This window comes from Mya arenaria, chromosome 16, assembly GCF_026914265.1.
Source record: "Mya arenaria isolate MELC-2E11 chromosome 16, ASM2691426v1".
NCBI lineage: Eukaryota > Metazoa > Mollusca > Bivalvia > Myida > Myidae > Mya > Mya arenaria.
This window is the reverse complement of record NC_069137.1, coordinates 3,913,114-3,934,249: the sequence shown is the minus strand read 5'-3', so window position 1 is coordinate 3,934,249 and position 21,136 is coordinate 3,913,114.

The following is a 21,136-nucleotide window of genomic DNA, read 5'->3' as shown; positions in this document are numbered from 1 at the left end:
TCAGCTGAAAGACACCTGGATCAAAGCCTAACTATATACCCCACTATTCAGCTTAAAGACACCTGGATCAAAGCCTAACTATATACCCCACTATTCAGCTGAAAGACGCCTGGATCAAAGCCTAACTATATACCCCACTATTCAGCTGAAAGACACCTGGATCAAAGCCTAACTATATACCCCACTATTCAGCTTAAAGACACCTGGATCGAAGCCTAACTATATACCCCACTATTCAGCTTAAAGACACCTGGATCGAAGCCTAACTATAAACCCAACTATTCAGCTTAAAGACACCTGGACCGAAGCCTAACTATAAACCCAACTATTCAGCTTAAAGACACCTGGATCGAAGCCTAACTATATACCCAACTATTCAGCTTAAAGTTGCCTGGATCGAAGCCTAACTATATACCCAACTATTCAGCTGAAAGACACCTGGATCAAAGCCTAACTATATACCCCACTATTCAGCTTAAAGACACCTGGACCGAAGCCTAACTATATACCAAACTATTCAGCTTAAAGACACCTGGATCAAAGCCTAACTATATACCCCACTATTCAGCTTAAAGACACCTGGATCGAAGCCTAACTATATACCCCACTATTCAGCTTAAAGACACCTGGACCGAAGCCTAACTATATACCCCACTATTCAGCTTAAAGACACCTGGATCGAAGCCTAACTATATACCCAACTATTCAGCTTAAAGACACCTGGATCGAAGCCTAACTATATACCCAACTATTCAGCTTAAAGACACCTGGATCGAAGCCTAACTATAAACCCAACTATTCAGCTTAAAGGCACCTGGATCGAAGCCTAACTATATACCCCACTATTCAGCTTAAAGACACCTGGACCGAAGCCTAACTATATACCCAACTATTCAGCTTAAAGACACCTGGATTGAAGCCTAACTATATACCCCACTATTCAGCTTAAAGACACCTGGATCGAAGCCTAACTATAAACCCAACTATTCAGCTTAAAGACGCCTGGATCAAAGCCTAACTATAAACCCAACTATTCAGCTTAAAGACACCTGGATCGAAGCCTAACTATATACCCCACTATTCAGCTGAAAGACACCTGGATCAAAGCCTAACTATATACCCAACTATTCAGCTTAAAGACACCTGGATCGAAGCCTAACTATATACCCCACTATTCAGCTGAAAGACGCCTGGATCAAAGCTTAACTATATACCCCACTATTCAGCTGAAAGACGCCTGGATCAAAGCCTAACTATATACCCCACTATTCAGCTTAAAGACACCTGGATCAAAGCCTAACTATATACCCCACTATTCAGCTGAAAGACGCCTGGATCAAAGCCTAACTATATACCCAACTATTCAGCTTAAAGACACCTGGATCAAAGCCTAACTATATACCCCACTATTCAGCTGAAAGACGCCTGGATCAAAGCCTAACTATATACCCCACTATTCAGCTGTAAGACGCCTGGATCAAAGCCTAACTATATACCCCACTATTCAGCTGAAAGACACCTGGATCAAAGCCTAACTATATACCCCACTATTCAGCTTAAAGACACCTGGATCAAAGCCTAACTATATACCCCACTATTCAGCTGAAAGACGCCTGGATCAAAGCCTAACTATATACCCCACTATTCAGCTGAAAGACACCTGGATCAAAGCCTAACTATATACCCCACTATTCAGCTTAAAGACACCTGGATCGAAGCCTAACTATATACCCCACTATTCAGCTTAAAGACACATGGATCGAAGCCTAACTATAAACCCAACTATTCAGCTTAAAGACACCTGGACCGAAGCCTAACTATAAACCCAACTATTCAGCTTAAAGACACCTGGATCGAAGCCTAACTAAATACCCAACTATTCAGCTTAAAGGCGCCTGGATCGAAGCCTAACTATATACCCAACTATTCAGCTGAAAGACACCTGGATCAAAGCCTAACTATATACCCCACTATTCAGCTTAAAGACACCTGGACCGAAGCCTAACTATATACCAAACTATTCAGCTTAAAGACACCTGGATCAAAGCCTAACTATATACCCCACTATTCAGCTTAAAGACACCTGGATCGAAGCCTAACTATATACCCCACTATTCAGCTTAAAGACACCTGGACCGAAGCCTAACTATATACCCCACTATTCAGCTTAAAGACACCTGGATCGAAGCCTAACTATATACCCAACTATTCAGCTTAAAGACACCTGGATCGAAGCCTAACTATATACCCAACTATTCAGCTTAAAGACACCTGGATCGAAGCCTAACTATAAACCCAACTATTCAGCTTAAAGGCACCTGGATCGAAGCCTAACTATATACCCCACTATTCAGCTTAAAGACACCTGGACCGAAGCCTAACTATATACCCAACTATTCAGCTTAAAGACACCTGGATTGAAGCCTAACTATATACCCCACTATTCAGCTTAAAGACACCTGGATCGAAGCCTAACTATAAACCCAACTATTCAGCTTAAAGACGCCTGGATCAAAGCCTAACTATAAACCCAACTATTCAGCTTAAAGACACCTGGATCGAAGCCTAACTATATACCCAACTATTCAGCTTAAAGACACCTGGATCGAAGCCTAACTATAAACCCAACTATTCAGCTTAAAGGCACCTGGACCGAAGCCTAACTATAAACCCAACTATTCAGCTTAAAGACACCTGGACCGAAGCCTAACTATATACCCCACTATTCAGCTTAAAGACACCTGGATCGAAGCCTAACTATATACCCCACTATTCAGCTTAAATACGCCTGGATCGAAGCCTAACTATAAACCCAACTATTCAGCTTAAAGACACCTTGATCGAAGCCTAACTATAAACCCCACTATTCAGCTTAAAGACACCTGGATCGAAGCCTAACTATAAACCCAACTATTCAGCTTAAAGACACCTGGATCGAAGCCTAACTATATACCCCACTATTCAGCTTAAAGACACCTGGATCGAAGCCTAACTATAAACCCAACTGTTCAGCTTAAAGACACCTGGATCGAAGCCTAACTATATACCCAACTATTCAGCTTAAAGACACCTGGATCGAAGCCTAACTATATACCCAACTATTCAGCTTAAAGACACCTGGATTGAAGCCTAACTATATACCCAACTATTCAGCTTAAAGACACCTGGATCGAAGCCTAACTATATACCCAACTATTCAGCTTAAAGACACCTGGATCGAAGCCTAACTATATACCCCACTATTCAGCTTAAAGACACCTGGATCGAAGCCTAACTATAAACCCAACTATTCAGCTTAAAGACACCTGGATCGAAGCCTAACTATAAACCCAACTATTCAGCTTAAAGACACCTTGATCGAAGCCTAACTATAAACCCAACTATTCAGCTTAAAGACACCTTGATCGAAGCCTAACTATAAACCCAACTGTTCAGCTTAAAGACACCTGGATCGAAGCCTAACTATAAACCCCACTATTCAGCTTAAAGACACCTTGATCGAAGCCTAACTATAAACCCAACTTTTCAGCTTAAAGACACCTGGATCGAAGCCTAACTATAAACCCAACTATTCAGCTTAAAGGCGCCTGGATCGAAGCCTAACTATAAACCCCACTATTCAGCTTAAAGACACCTGGATCGAAGCCTAACTATAAACCCAACTATTCAGCTTAAAGACACCTGGATCGAAGCCTAACTATAAACCCCACTATTCAGCTTAAAGACACCTGGATCGAAGCCTAACTATATACCCAACTATTCAGCTTAAAGACACCTGGATCGAAGCCTAACTATAAACCCCACTATTCAGCTTAAAGACGCCTGGATCGAAGCCTAACTATATACCCCACTATTCAGCTTAAAGACACCTGGATCGAAGCCTAACTATAAACCCAACTATTCAGCTTAAAGACACCTGGATCGAAGCCTAACTATAAACCCAACTATTCAGCTTAAAGACACCTGAATCGAAGCCTAACTATATACCCCACTATTCAGCTTAAAGACACCTGGATCAAAGCCTAACTATATGCCCAACTATTCAGCTTAAAGACACCTGGACCGAAGCCTAACTATATACCCCACTATTCAGCTTAAAGACACCTGGACCGAAGCCTAACTATATGCCCCACTATTCAGCTTAAAGACACCTGGACCGAAGCCTAACTATAAACCCAACTATTCAGCTTAAAGGCACCTGGATCGAAGCCTAACTATATACCCCACTATTCAGCTTAAAGACACCTGGACCGAAGCCTAACTATATACCCAACTATTCAGCTTAAAGACACCTGGATTGAAGCCTAACTATATACCCCACTATTCAGCTTAAAGACACCTGGATCGAAGCCTAACTATATACCCCACTATTCAGCTTAAAGGCGCCTGGATCAAAGCCTAACTATATGCCCAACTATTCAGCTTAAAGACACCTGGATCGAAGCCTAACTATAAACCCAACTATTCAGCTTAAAGACACCTGGATCGAAGCCTAACTATATGCCCAACTATTCAGCTTAAAGGCGCCTGGATCAAAGCCTAACTATATACCCAACTATTCAGCTTAAAGACACCTGGATCAAAGCCTAACTATATACCCAACTATTCAGCTTAAAGACACCTGGATCGAAGCCTAACTACATGCCCCACTATTCAGCTTAAAGACGCCTGGATCGAAGCCTAACTATATACCCCACTATTCAGCTTAAAGACACCTGGATCGAAGCCTAAATATATACCCAACTATTCAGCTTAAAGGCGCCTGGATCGAAGCCTAACTATATACCCCACTATTCAGCTTAAAGACACCTGGATCGAAGCCTAACTACATGCCCCACTGTTCAGCTTAAAGACACCTGGATCGAAGCCTAACTATATGCCCCACTATTCAGCTTAAAGGCACCTGAACCGAAGCCTAACTACATGCCCCACTGTTCAGCTTAAAGACACCTGGATCAAAGCCTAACTACATGCCCCACTGTTCAGCTTAAAGACACCTGGATCAAAGCCTAACTACATGCCCCACTGTTCAGCTTAAAGACACCTGGATCGAAGCTTAACTACATGCCCCACTGTTCAGCTTAAAGACACCTGGATCAAAGCCTAACTATATACCCCACTGTTCAGCTTAAAGACACCTGGACCGAAGCCTAACTGTATACCCAACTATTCAGCTTAAAGACACCTGGATCAAAGCCTAACTATATACCAAACTATTCAGCTTAAAGACACCTGGATCAAAGCATAACTATAAACCCAACTATTCAGCTTAAAGACACCTGGATTGAAGCCTAACTATATGCCCCACTATTCAGCTTAAAGGCACCTGAACCGAAGCCTAACTATATACCCAAGTATTCAGCTTAAAGACACCTGGATCGAAGCCTAACTATATACCCCACTATTCAGCTTAAAGACACCTGGATCAAAGCCTAACTATATACCCAACTATTCAGCTTAAAGACGCCTGGATCGAAGCCTAACTATATATCCAACTATTCAGCTTAAAGACACCTGGATCGAAGCCTAACTATATACCCAACTATTCAGCTTAAAGACACCTGGATCGAAGCCTAACTATATACCCAACTATTCAGCTTAAAGACACCTGGATCGAAGCCTAACTATATACCCAACTATTCAGCTTAAAGACGCCTGGATCGAAGCCTAACTATATACCCAACTATTCAGCTTAAAGACACCTGGATCGAAGCCTAACTATATGCCCCACTATTCAGCTTAAAGACACCTGGATCGAAGCCTAACTATATACCCAACTATTCAGCTTAAAGGCGCCTGGATCGAAGCCTAACTATATACCCCACTATTCAGCTTAAAGACACCTGGATCGAAGCCTAACTATATACCCCACTATTCAGCTTAAAGACGCCTGGATCAAAGCCTAACTATATACCCAACTATTCAGCTTAAAGACGCCTGGATCGAAGCCTAACTATATACCCCACTATTCAGCTTAAAGACACCTGGATCGAAGCCTAACTGTATACCCAACTATTCAGCTTAAAGGCGCCTGGATCAAAGCCTAACTATATGCCCCACTATTCAGCTTAAAGACACCTGGATCGAAGCCTAATTAAATGCCCAAATATTTAGATACAAGACACATGGATCAAAGCCTAACTACTTGTCCCATCATTTTGCTTAAATGCAATTGTGTTAAACCCTAAGTACATGCGACTTCTTTCAGCTTAAAGACACCTGGTTTTCATAAACATCGTGTAGTTTGTCGTTCATCTACGTGTCTTTAAGGTGAATTTGGAGGTACTTACCTCAACATTCAGCTTAGAGGCACACGAAGCAAAGCCTACCTACTTATCTAAAATTTTAGCTAACAGGCATAACGGCACAAGTCTAACTACATGCCCGATTTTAAGCTTGAATCTGCATGGATCAAACCCTTAGTAGGTAAATTAACTCTCAGCTTAAAGGCATGCGGATCATGGTAACTCCATGCCCAAACGTTCAGCTTAAAAACACATGGATCAAAGCCTAACTACATGCTAGAACCTTCAAATTAAAGGCACACGGATACAAGCCTAGCTACATTCCCCAACTTTTAACACAAGTATCAAATCCAAACTACACAACTCAAACTTAATCTTAAAGGCATGTGTAGCTAGCAAACACTTACTATCGCACCCAACGTTCAGCTTTAAGGCATCTGGATGGGAGCCAAACTACTTGCGCTATCCTACAGCTTAAATACTCGTGGATCAAAGCCTAACTACATGCTTCAAGCTGTAGTCTAAAGGCAACAGATACACGCCTTACTACATGCCCCAACATTTAGCTTATAGGAACGTGTATGAAGGCCAGGCTGCATGCATACAATGTTAAGCTTCCATGCACATGCATCAAGGCCTAACTATATAATTCAATATTCAGCCTAATTGCACCTAATGTCATGTCCTTAACATTAGCTTAAAGACACATTGGTCAGATCCTAACTACATGCCCTAGACTTCAGCTTAAATGCACACTTATCAGAGCCTACGTACATGCAACAACCTTAGACTTAAAGGCACACGCATCAGAGCCTAACTCCATGCACCAAATTTCAGTCTAAAGGTACACGTATCAGAGCATAACTCCATGCCCCAAACTTCAGGTTAATGGCTCACGTATCAGAGCCTAACTACAAGGCACAACCTTAGACTTAAAGGCACACGTATCAGAACCTAACTACATGCCCCAAACTTTGGCTTAAAGCCACACGTATCAGAGCCTAACTACATGCCCCTAACTTCAGCTTAAAGGAACACGTACAGAGCCTAACTACATGCCCCAAACTTTAGCTTTAAGGTACACGTATCAGAGCCTAACTACATGCTCCACACTTCAGCTTAATGGCACTTATATCAGAGCCTAACTTCATGCTCCAAACTTTAACTTAAAGGCACACGTATCAGAGCCTAACTCCATGACAAATCTTTAGCTTAAAGGCACACCTATCAGAGCCTAACTCCATGCACAAAATTTCAGCCTAAAGGCACACGTATCAGAGCCTAACTACATGCACCAACCTTAGACTTAATGGCACACGTATCGGAGCCTAACCCCATGCCCCAAACTTCAGCTTAAAGGCACACGTATCAGAGCCTAACTCCATGACAAAACTTTGGCTTGAAGGCACACTTATCAGAGTCTAACTCCATGCCCCAACCTTAGACTTAAAAGCACACGTATCAGAGTCTAACTCCATGCCCCAAACTTCAGCTTAAAGGCACACGTATCAGAGCCTAACTCCATAACAAAACTTTAGTTTAAGGCACACTTATCAGCGCCTAACTCCATGCCCCAACCTTAGACTTAAAAGCACACGTATCAGAGCATAACTCCATGCCCCAAACGTCAGCTTAAACGCACACGTATCAGAGCCTAACTCCATGATAAAATTTTAGGTTAAAGGCACACCTATCAGAGCCTAACTACATGCACCAACCTCAGACTTAAAAGCACACGTATCAGAGCCTAACATCATGCCCAAAACTTCAACTTATTGGCATACTTATCGGAGCCTAACTCCATGCCCAAAACGTCAGCTTAAAGCCACACGTATCAGAGTCTAACTACATGACCAAACCTTAGGCTTAGAGGCACAACTATCAGAGCCTAACTACATGCCCCAACCTTAGACTTAAATGCACAGAAATCAGAGCCTAACTACATGCCCTAAACTTCAGCTGAAAGGCACACGCATCAGAGCCTAACTTCATGCCCCAACCTTAGACTTAAACGCACCAGGATAAAAGCCTACTACATGGATCAACATTCAGCTGAAATGGACAAGGATAAAGGCCTTTATACATGCTCAAACATTCAGCTTTATGGTACATGGATTAAGGACTAAAGACATGCCTCAACCTTTTACTTTAAGGCACCTGGACCAAAGCCTTACTGATTGCAATAATCTTTACCTTAAAGGCACAAAGAAAACATCCACACTAAATGATCAAACTGTTATCTTTAAGGTACATTGGTTAAAGCCTAACTTCGTAAATGTATTTCCTGCCTTAAGTCACTACGATCATAGCCAAACTTCATAACTCAAACTGAACCTTAAAACCAAAATCTTACTGCATGCCCTAACCTTCAGCTAAACGGCCCGTGTATCAAAGCCTAACAAAATGCTTTAACTATCATCTTAAAGGAATCCCTCTGTATAGCCGAAATATCACTTCTTCCAGGATTGAAGCAGACATGTAAGGCATATTGTATGCTTTATAAATGCTGAGATATCCATCTGTTTAATTATTCACAGACACATACGACTTTCATTTTGAAATAAAGATGCGTTACACAGGTGCATACAGTAGATGCGGAAAGAGGGTACATGCAATACCGGCCTTACCATCAAATACAGGATTACTTATGTATCAAGGAAGTGAATACCCCAGTACTTTAAGGGCTTAGATATTCAGTATATTATATAGCATCTTAAGTAAGATTCTTTATATAATATATTATAAACTACATAAAGCACCGGGTTCCCGATTGCAAGACAGTTACCGCTTGCTATAGAACAGTGACTGGTTTACCGTAAACGTACGCTAAATGGTTAAATAAACCCAGAAAATGCAACTAGACCGTGGCGATTATGACTGAATCTCTTACTTTATCATGAATACACTTGTTGTATTATGTCGTATTCCGGGTACGCCGTACTGTGTTATTGCTATCTGCCGTTACTTTTCATTACGGTTCAATGCATTTACCTGATATTCATACATCGTGGTCAATATATATATATATTTTCTCGCAACAGTCTAAGAGAGAGGGAGGATCTATTTTGGGGTATGAAACGTTTTCGGCGTATGCATGTTTTTGCCAATGGGTTGTATGCAGATATGCTGGCACAGGCCTAGCTAGTCAGGGCTTCGTCACAGCTGTCACATAAACGTTCTGTATTTAGGACCTATATAGTCAGTGTTAAGTCACAGTCGCCACATAAACGTACTGTTGCACAGGCCAAGCTAGTCAGTGTTTGGTCTCAGTCGTCACAAAAACGTTCTGTATTTAAGGCTTATATAGGCAGTATTTAGTCACAGTCGCCACATACAATAACTTTAACAGTGTATTTATTAGTTTAAACAGCAAAAAATATTGATTGATTGGTGAATGCTAAAAGATTTACTACAATCTACTATCGTCTCATCAGTCAGAAATACCGTGTTTCTGCACCTTTCTTTCAAATTAAACTCGGTATCCTCCATAAGCACCATTGTTTTCCACAATTGTTCATCGTTTTTTGGTATATTAAAACAATTGTAGTAAATGTGTTAAATTATTTTTTGGGAGTAAAAGTGCATCTATAATAGTCATGAACTGCGCCACACATGCACAACATTTACTATGGCAATGCTACATACACAGAAGGCATATGATATAAGCACACCACAAATAATCACGTATAAATCATATATTGGTTTAAAACTACCTATAAGACAAACCCGAATTTGATTCAAATAGGTTTATCGCTGTACAACCACTGATTGACGCAACTTGAGCGATACTGAATATGCGATATAAAGCCAATGGTTTATTTAATTCAGTTAAGTCATAAGTTCATACATTTAATACATTAGACAAGAAAAAAACATGACTCTTGTCACGCAAGAATATAAAAAGGATGATATTTAACGATTTCTTTTAATATAAATTGAATCATTACCCAATTAACTCCAATTAAAACAGTATCGCCTGATCAGGCTTATAATGTTAAAATGTAAAGGAGTATTAAAGATAACTCAATATTTAAAAAAATGGTGAACAGATACAAGTGGTGTATGCTATTATGGATATTGAATTCTCCGTTTTATGTTAAAGTTTTGAACGAGATATAAATCGACGAAGGAAATTATGCCTGAGGGACAATCTATCACACAATCTGCATTTATCGATAGCATGTCTTTTTTAATTAGCCAAAACATTTGGCATATCTTTTGATACAAACATAAAATACATGCACAACGACATGTTCAATACTCATATTGAACAAAACAAAAATGTCAGCGGTCAATGTTACAGTTCGACCAATGAAAATACAGTAGTTCTAAAGTTTCCCAATACATTTATTTCACTAATCCAACGGTCAGCCGACTATGTATTAATAAGGTGAAGCGATAAATATCAACAGTTGATGACCAAGTAGGTTAACAAAATAGTATAAAGACCACTAACACAGAGTGTAAGCTTATACTTTAACAAACTAAATGGATATGCAACTGCAGCTTGTAAGTACATACTAACAACCGTTGATTTTTTTAAAGTGTTCTTTTATTGTAAATTGATTCCTTATCATGGTTGTTCTTACTTTAACCTCAGTTAATATAAATGTTTAGCTCAAAACTTTTAACATCTTTAGTCTATGTCAATATATGAAGTTTTAAAACCCAAATAACAATGTAATGTCTGAATGACAGAGAGTTTCAGTAATATACATTTACAAAATAAAAGAAACGGTATTGGGAGACATGCCAAGACTACGGACTGGACAGTCGAGCTGTGGGTGCTATACTGAGACACATCAATATTGAGTAATACTGTATATGTCATGACATTGTTGTTATACAGTTAGGCATTGGTTATTTTTCACGTTATTTATACAATAAGAGTTATATGCTAGCGGGTGATATTTCCCTTTTTTACTCCATATACAGAATATTACTAATGTGCGTTGTCAGATTTCTGAATTACAGTTTCAAACTTTCGTAGCATCATAGCATTCGCAGGCACAATGAAATTGTTATCACCAATTGTTATGTGCATGCATGCATAAGGTTGTACGTAATCAACCGTGTCAACCGTCAGATATTATAAAACAGTTTGGCCAAATTGCTATAAGATATCAATACTATAGAGTAGTAAGCAACAACATGTAAACGAAACTCCGGCCTTCAATCGTAAGTGATTATACAACAGTTTGGCCAAATTACTGTGGGAGATCAATACTGAAGAGTAGTTAACAATAACATGTAAATCCAACTGCGGCCTTCAACCATCAGAAATTATACAACAGTTCAGCCAAGTAACGGTAAGAGATCAAAACTGAAGAGTAGTTAACAACAGCATTTAAATAAAACTGCGGATTTCAACCGTCAGACATTATACAACAGTTTGGCCAAATTACTGTGGAAGATCAATACTGAAAAGTAGTTATCAACAGCATGTAAATCAAACTGCGGCCTTCAACGGTCAGAGATTATAAAACAGTTTGCTGTTGGACTAAAAATTAGTTCACAAAACGTGCTATTGTTTACAAACAAACACCCGACCTTACATCGACGTCGCGTATAATTACTTTTGCGCATGCTCAAAAATTGAAAGGAGATATTGACCCCCGGGCCTTTGTTTATACCCATTGCATTTTATAAAAAAAACGGTTGTCATTGGTGTGTATGCAAAACACCTGCTTGCTACAGTGTAAGATCGCAATGGAGTTAACACCTTGAACACTTACAGTTATAGTTCATCAGCGCCGCCCGTCAAATTCAACTGTTCTTGCTAAATCTATGAAATATATTTCGATCTAACACTAAAACAAGTATCCAGTCGATATAGTAATTTTCTCATCAAGTATAAGCACATGCTCTCTTCGGGCGTTTCCGCGATACCAATTACTTTTAAACGAGTAACATAAGTTTAAAGACAAACAAGAGAAGGAGGACTGCGCATGCGCTTAAAAACTAGTCTATACGAAACTTAAAAACATGTTCATTATGTGCATGCCGTCGATGAACTCTTTCAAATTTAGTTCATTAAAACGGCCCACGACTAGTTAAAATAATATCGTTCAATACTAATAAGCAATCTTCATAATATAGCATGTAAGGTTTAAAATTGCTTATATTTAATTAGAGAACAAAGCTTTGTACATCAAACTTTAAATAGTTTCATTTAATAACTATACGTATTATACTTACTCGTTTATCCGCCGAGTTATATGTGTTATAAGCCGAACAAGTCAAGTAGTTTCACTGAACATGGACTTAAACACTAGTCTACAATACTCTTGGTACTTTCTTTTTATCGAGTGTTGTTAGCCGAGGGAGTCAGCTTTAATTTAGTTATTTAAAACGGCACAAGTAAACACAGCCGGCGCGAAAAAGTTTGATCATATTTCACAGAACACATTTATGCCAGATTAAGCTCAAAATAAATACAAAATAACTTTCGTTTATAATATAAATCTCGAGTAATTGACAACTAGCCTATCTGTTGGAATATGAAGGTAAAGACATGCCGCTACTAACGAGAACAGGTAATCCAAAATTGTTCTTTAATTTACAATGAATATCTTAAGTATTGATCAATTCGTAAGGTTTGTATTGTTTTATTTCAATACTGAGGACAAACCTTTGCATGTCAAATTTATTTCTGCAGAATTTCTTGTTGATCACAGTACGAAAACCAGGTACAAGGGATGGTAACGACAAGGAAAACATATTAAGAAAATATGAGCATTAGAAATGAAACGGACAAAAAAAGGAGATGCGAACATTGCGAAATGCTAGAGAAAAAGCACATTCTGTCCAATGGAAATTATTTATTGGGAAACAGCATTTCTGTTTAATTGTGTACATCATTATTACTGAATGATATACACTATTTCATAGAGAGAGACATAGGTAATGTTTTTATTACCAATGCATATCCAGTTTTGCTTACTATCTGATATTAAGTCATCAATTTTTCAATATTTAAGTTTATCTGCGTACAGTGTAGAACTTCAAAGTTCACAGACACTACAAGAAAGATGTAAAACACTTTACTGTTACAGTTTACCTCATTTCTTATTGTGTTACAAAATGCATTAATCGTCTATATAAAGAGACCGCATGACTATATTGGTTGTAATTTTGTCTTAAGATACATGTCTAATTATATTTTTATGAGCATTACAATAATTTACCTGGTTTTCCTGACAGTGTAAAGGGTTTACCTGCATTCAGCCCATTTCGCTTCTAGAAATATTCAAACTTGATGAACTATTATAGCGGCAAAAGGTGCTATCTGCACGTATATCATAGACTTAACGGAAAACGGAGGGATTTCAATAGTTTCGATGTTTCCGTTTTTCGCCAAATGTTGAAATTGGAAGTTGGCACCTTTAACCTTTGAAACCTCGATATACCATATATATATGTCACTTCTTAAACCTGTGTTTCGAGGGTTTTCTCTTAAACCTTAAAAATGACCAATTGTAAATATCACTTGAACATTAAAAAACAATCAAATGAAATAAGACATATTTTCCAATCAGTATCACAGGAACTGGGAATATATATTAACAATAAATGAGCTACGCCGGGTTAAAAATATTTGCTCCTATATGGATTCTGTATCAGCCTAATTGTCGGACATATACCGGTACGACAAAATTTCACTATCGCTGCGATTTTGGAATTTTAACGAATTAAAGATGTAAATAAAAAATATGCGATTAACGTTTCATTAATCATCATACATGAAATATGAAAAGCTGGACATTTTTTGTCAGGATTCCTTACTTTAATTGTGTTTGTAAGGCTTTTTTTCATTGGCTGTAGGCAATCTACAAGGTTTGCCGACTCCAAGAGAATCTATAAATAGAAAACGGCGAAACGTCTCTGATTGGCTGAAATTTTCCGCTGTTCGCACTCAGAATCTGGGCGATTGAACCAGAGTGTGGTACGCATAGCATCACCTCTCTGGTGTGTACGATAATTATGTTTCAGTGACAATACTCACATGTACCGCAATGACAATACATCCGTGCTGATGTTAAAACTACTATTGCTTTAATTATTTTCAAATACCAAAGCCCAGTCCAAAACAATATTTGAAACATTTAAAAAAGAGACAGTTTGGCATATAGACCGTCACTAATATATAAAGATCCGCCTATGCAGGATGACATATTTGCTTCTTAGTTTATAGACCCAGACTAAGTGTTTTCTATTATTCGCCGGCCGCAGCATAACGCGTAAAGCGGGTTTAGTAGTTCCCGAGATATCCCTAAAGAAAATCAATACGGTACATTACCAGCTTTTTGACCGAAACATGCATGATTTGTATTGCCCGTGGTCAGAAGGATTCAGTTTTGATGAGGAGAACAATGTGATTGTACGTTGTAAAGAAAACCGCATTGTTAGGAGATGCACATTTGACTGTTATTGTAAGTGTGATCATCATATATTATTGCATGGAATAAACATAATGTTTTATTTCAGGTTCAGTGATCAAATTTCTGAGATAGATGAAAGACGAAAAAGGTTTTTATTATTTTAATGTTTTGTCTCCTCTTATAAAATGTCCCTTGTTTTTTTTCGTGAAAAGAGTCCAATTTGTCTGTTGTGCACACGATCTATTTATAACTGTATTCGAAATGAAGGGATTTTTTTTAAATTTTGAAATAAATTATGACGACGACGACGACTACCTCTACTACTACAACAACTACAAATACTTCTACTGCTACAATTGGAACAATTATATGACGAATACTCCGAACATGATTTATTTTTGTGTTCAGTTTTCACTTTTTAGGGGCTTCACTTATATTGGAAATATCAGTAAAACCGCTAGTTGAGAGTGTATGGATTATACATTCTCGGTGTCTTAATATCATGCGAGAGCGCAGGTAAAGTGAAGTATGAAAACACGGAATGTTTATATCCAATGTATCCGCAGATGCTCACAGTTGAGATAAGATGATGATGAAGTATTGCCGAAGGTCAATGTTTGCTGTCAAGGTCGGTAATAATCGATTAAGAAATGTAAAAATATGTTATCCCTAGAAGAACTGTCATATCATATTACAAGTTGGGATCTTAAACCAAGTATTTTAACGGATTTATCATAATGACTATCAATATATATGAATAAAGCTAGTAAATATGGTCACTATCATTGCGTATCAATCTTGAAGCATCAATATGACACTTACTTTCTGTGAAAAAGCTGTAAATGTGTCAATAAAACATCCTAAGTCTAGAAAACATGACAAAAAAAAAAACACTTAAGAATTATACTTTGTACATTGCATTACTTTTTCTCATTACAATTCAAATTCACCGATAGTACAGCACTGAACTATGTTCTTACATATAGGCAAGCTACTTGCAATCGTATCCTGTGAACCTAATGTAACGAAGCAAAAGTCCTTGAGCAAATGCTGCCATATTTTAATTTTAATCATAATGCGTACAAACCCCGCGAGTACTGAATTAGTATGTTTCCCTTGAAAATCACCTTTTACAAGGCGGTTTTCAGACTCACAAGTCCAAATGCTAAAAATAATAATCATACCTTGTATGTAAATGTAATACGTTTTGGTCTCGATACAATGTGATCCCTGAAAAAAAATCAGATATAGATACAATATATCTTGCATTATTTGCATAAAATGGTTAACAATTCGTAATAGTCTTTATTTTACTATTCACCGCTATCCCTGAACCTTATTTATGTAGTATTAACCCATCATTTAGAGATAAAGATATTGTGATGCATGTGTGAATTGTTTCACAATAATGTGAACTCCTGATATTTACTTTAGTGTTGTATGGCATGCAAAATTTAAGGACATAAGACTTAAAAGTATGCATTTTTTTCCTGATTTACATAAAGTGTAATTCCTAACAGCAATCATCGATGAAATATAGCTTTGTTAAAATGTCAGAAAATCTCGTAAGCCTAGGCATAAAAACGTTTTTGAGGGAAGCATGGTCTTTAGCCAAATTAACGTCATATCAAAAAGATATATTATATTCCATCCTTCATGGATGCGTTTGTTTTGTTTCTGATAGACAAACGGTGTAAAACACGAAAAACAATGCAATCATTTCTCGATTAGCTCACCTTTCAAACGGTTAGTTTACCAGATATAAACCATCCACCGCTGTTTTCAATTCACCACCGAATATCACTAAATAAAAGTTATTCTATTGCTACTGTGACATCTATATCAATTACTTCTGACTAATTTTGTTCTCGTATTTTTCAATTTGTCTACAAATATAATTCATGAATACAAAACCCGTACATACTTCTTTGTATGATTGTTTTAAATATATTATTATATTATTATTCAGTGTATAATTTAATCCTTGTCTTTTCAAGAGGGGACGTAAAGTTAAAAGGTTGGATGATGGAAACAATGTGATAATTTATGTTGTAAGCAAAAACGTATTGTTATGAGATGCAAATATAATTGTTATTGGGATTATCATAATACATTATATGGAGTAAAATTAATGTTTAATTTCAGGTTCAGTAAACAACTTTCGAAGATTAAAGAGGAATTTAACAAGGTTTGTATTCTTTGTATACTTCCTCTGCTTTTACTTAAATGTGTTGGCAAGTAGAAGAACGTTTGAATTTTGAAGGAAATGACGATGACTACTACTACTACTACTACTACTACTACTACTACTACTACTACTACTACTACTACTACTCCTACTCCTACTACTACTACTACTACTACTACTACTACTACTACTACTACTACTACTACTACTACTACTACTACTACTACTACTACTACTACTACTACTACTACTACTACTACTACTACTACTACTACTACTACTACTACTACTACTACTACTATATGCTACAAGGAGTATATAATGTTATTCTAAATATTCCTGAACAGAAACAAATAGTAGCTCGTTCTTACTTTTTGAACAAAGTTAAGTATTTGATGTATTTAAGTCTAATGTAGTTCAATATTTAATATCGTTACGAACTAATTTCTGCAAAATGCATTTTTTATCATACATGTATGAACAAAAAACACACTCTGATTTGAACTTCTGTAGACGATTTACCTTTGATACAAGCAGTTAGTTAACATTACTCATAAAATTCAATGATCATTCACTACCTTATAGGGCACCTTTTGGAAATTTTGATGAAGCAAACACATTGCAAATAAATTGCATTTACCACTTCGTATATGAAAATGTAGTATATCTATTTAATAAGATAACATGCTTATGCCTTATTTCTCATAACACTCGGCATTCATTGTATATATTTCAATTGATGTATTCCATATACACTCTTAGATTGACCCAACAACATGACAGTGACTGCCTCTTATCTTGGAAATAATACCATATTTACTTGAAACGCCTTAAATTATTTCGAAACAATTAACAAGAGGATAGTGAGAAACTAGAGAAATACCCAAATATGATAATTCCTTATTTCCAAATGTAAAGTCTATCGATAAATGTTACAATACAATTGACAAGAGGATAATGAGCAACTACAGAAATACCCAAATGAGATAATTCCTTGTTTCCAAATGTGTAAACTATCGATAAATGTTACAATACCATTGACAAGAGGATAGTTAACAACTAGAGAAATACCCAAATGAGATAATTCCTTGTTTCCAAATGTGTAAACCAGCGATAAACGTTAGAATATCATTGACAAGAGGATAGTGAGTAACTGGAGAAATACCAAAATGAGACAATTTCTTGTTTCCAAATGTGTAAACTATCGATAAACGTTACAATACCATTGACAAGAGGATAGTGAGCAACTAGAGAAATATACCATTGACGTAAACCATAAACATGGGCCGGAAAGTATTACAGTGTACAATCAACGGTTCTCACTAAAATCATCGATGTTACCGAAAGTCACGTTGCAAGGTACATACACGACGACTTCTATTAGTAATACCTGCAGAAGCCACACGGACTTACATGTTGAAAACGGACACAAAACGCAGTGATTTGAAACATTTACCATGCTGTTAAACGTAATGTATGAACGCGTGCATGCGCTGAAAATAACTCTTATATTAAACGTTTGAATTTTTAGAAGGAACTTGTGCTACCTAAATGGTATTTGTACATAAAGGAACAAAGTAGATAAGTTCAATGTATTGGTTTAAACGATCCAGTTTATGTCACTTCTACTCTAGTTGTAAATACTGTTCTACGTAGTATTTTCTAAAAAAAAAAGTTGCTTGTTGTTGTTTTTAGGCTTAGTTTGTTATTATTCCTTATCTTTTTTTCAATCGAATATGATAAATAATTTCTAGATATTGCTTATGAGTTTGTAATTAAATATTTAAATGTGCACTTTTTAATCGTAATGCCTATATTTGATGTAGTACGAGACACGCTTACTATACTTTTGTTATAACTCCGAAAGTTTATCGATGTAATGCTATATCCAAACGCTTATTGATAAATCAATCATTCCTCCATATACTCTGAAATTTCCGAACTTTTTTATCTAGAGGGTGGTTTAAGACGCCCCTCTTTAAGGTTATAGGAATCATACTGCAAAGGCCCACAACAATTTCTTATTCAATAGAGCTTGTGATTTCCCTTTATAAAAATTGGAATTTGTAGTATCATATGATGTCTTTTTTATTAAACCTAACAGTTTCAAAATTTAAACATTTGCAAACAAATTTATCTGAAGGAACTTCATAGTGCTGTTAAGGGCCCTTGTCATTATGTATGATTTCAATTGGTATCTCCTCTATAATATCTATAAGACAAACTACAGAAACAAGTCCAGTAGTCGAAAACTGAAACATGTTCTAAGACAAAGTAGAAAATAAAGGTGAGTGTGCGGCCAAATGAAAACATTTGTATTTATTAATCATATGATATGTTCCAAATAAATATGCCAAGATTTTACCCTATTCTAAGTTCATTAATTGACGTATGTTAATGCAAATGGCAGATATATTATAAAGTAGAGGTCTGTCGTGTTACATTATTGAATTCATTCAATACATTCCTGCAAGTTCAGGTAATTTATTGCAGTCTTACAACTGTTATAAATATAAGTCCGTGCACGGAAAACGCATTTCTGATATGTCATGACTATGGCTAATGTCGTATTCCAGAAAATCATTTCATGTATCATTGCTACCAAAAAGTTTATTTTTAAGATATAGTTTGAATAGTAGTATCCAAATTCAATGAGTAAGTACGTCTTTATCAAAGGCATAAATAAATTGTGCATGCGAATTTAATGATGAATATACACCATTATTAATCATTTAGCCTCTCATACATGCTTATAAATATTAGTATTTGTGTACATTTCATCTATTTCATATTATCAAAGTATTGTGTATCTTTAGGAAATTAAAATATTTAATTGAATTGAATTTGGCAAAACAAATAGTAACAATACTTGCATACATGTTTGCATGTCGAGGAACAAGCGTTAAAAATAAAATGGTTCAACTAAGTTAGCCCAGGATATTTTTTTCTACACTTAGGCCACACCAAATTAATGTTTGGTTCCTCGGATTTTTGCCCAAAAAAAAATGGAGCGAGCGAGCGAAAAAAAAAATTTTTTTTTTTGTCAGTTTTCATAAAAACCGAAGCGAGCGAAGAGCGAACAATATATTTTTCCTTATATTCAATACAAATAAGAAATAATGTTCAAAATAATTGCCCTTAAAACCATTTTAATGCCATTTTGAACTGAACCTCTTATGGACATTGGGAAAATGTCGGAATACATACTATTTATTCATCAGTTTAGTACAAACATTATATGGATAAATCTAATTTCTTATATAATTAAAACGTACTTTAATATGACGATCATTCATAATAATAAATAACCCTGCTTTTAGTAAAAAGTTTGAAACGACTTATATAGATCTACCTGAATCAGTTTAACATCATATGCAACTGTATTTAGACATAATTTAGGATTGATTTTGGATTTGTAAAAAATGATCACTTACACAGGCATCATCAAACATCAGACTCCTTATAACATAGACTAAATTTTGTATTTATTATCACAGGAAATGCAATGACATGTGCTTATTAAAACAAAAAGAACAAGGGTATTTTTCAGAGTACTTTTTTTGGTTATTTAGATGTTTTTATGCACCAGCCAATTGTTTATGCCCCCCCCCCCAGTCCGAAATAGCGGGTACTTTGACTTCCGGTCTCTCAAAACCCGGGTGAAATACCCGACCTGCAGGGACACACTGCTGGTAAAATCCTTGCCAAATGGCCCCGCAACCCCGAATACCTATGTGAGGCCCATTCCCGACTATTTTAATTATGAAGACAAAACCACATTCACTAGGCACTGCGGGGCCACCTGAAAGGTAAAAACACAGCCCATTGCCTCTGCTGTCCCTGGTATACCCCTGGAAAAAGGGCGAGAGGTGGGCAGGGCAGTGGTTACAATTGACAAGTGCATTACAATCCCAGATTATGCTGCAAATAAAAACAAAATATAAGGTGATAAACTTAGGCTTACTTATGTTGAGGTATATCCAGTCCAGTGTTTATATCGCTATTTGTGAAAAGATGTTTCTGAAAAGAAATATGTTCAAAACTGTTGTTTTGTCAGAATTTGATCAAAAATGAGCTTGATACATCAATTTGGACCAAACAATGACTCATGTTCCAGTTCAGCATCGTCGTAACGAGGTAAATTTTGGTCTATTGTATTATGACTTGAATAAAATAGTACCAAGTTGATCATTCCGATTTCCATTCAAAACGAGTCACTAATTACGCAATATAATCGCTACCAGTCTCAGATACACATGCTTTATTGCATAATGATTGCTTAAAATAATAATCCTTTAGTGCATGAGACGATCAACAATGAC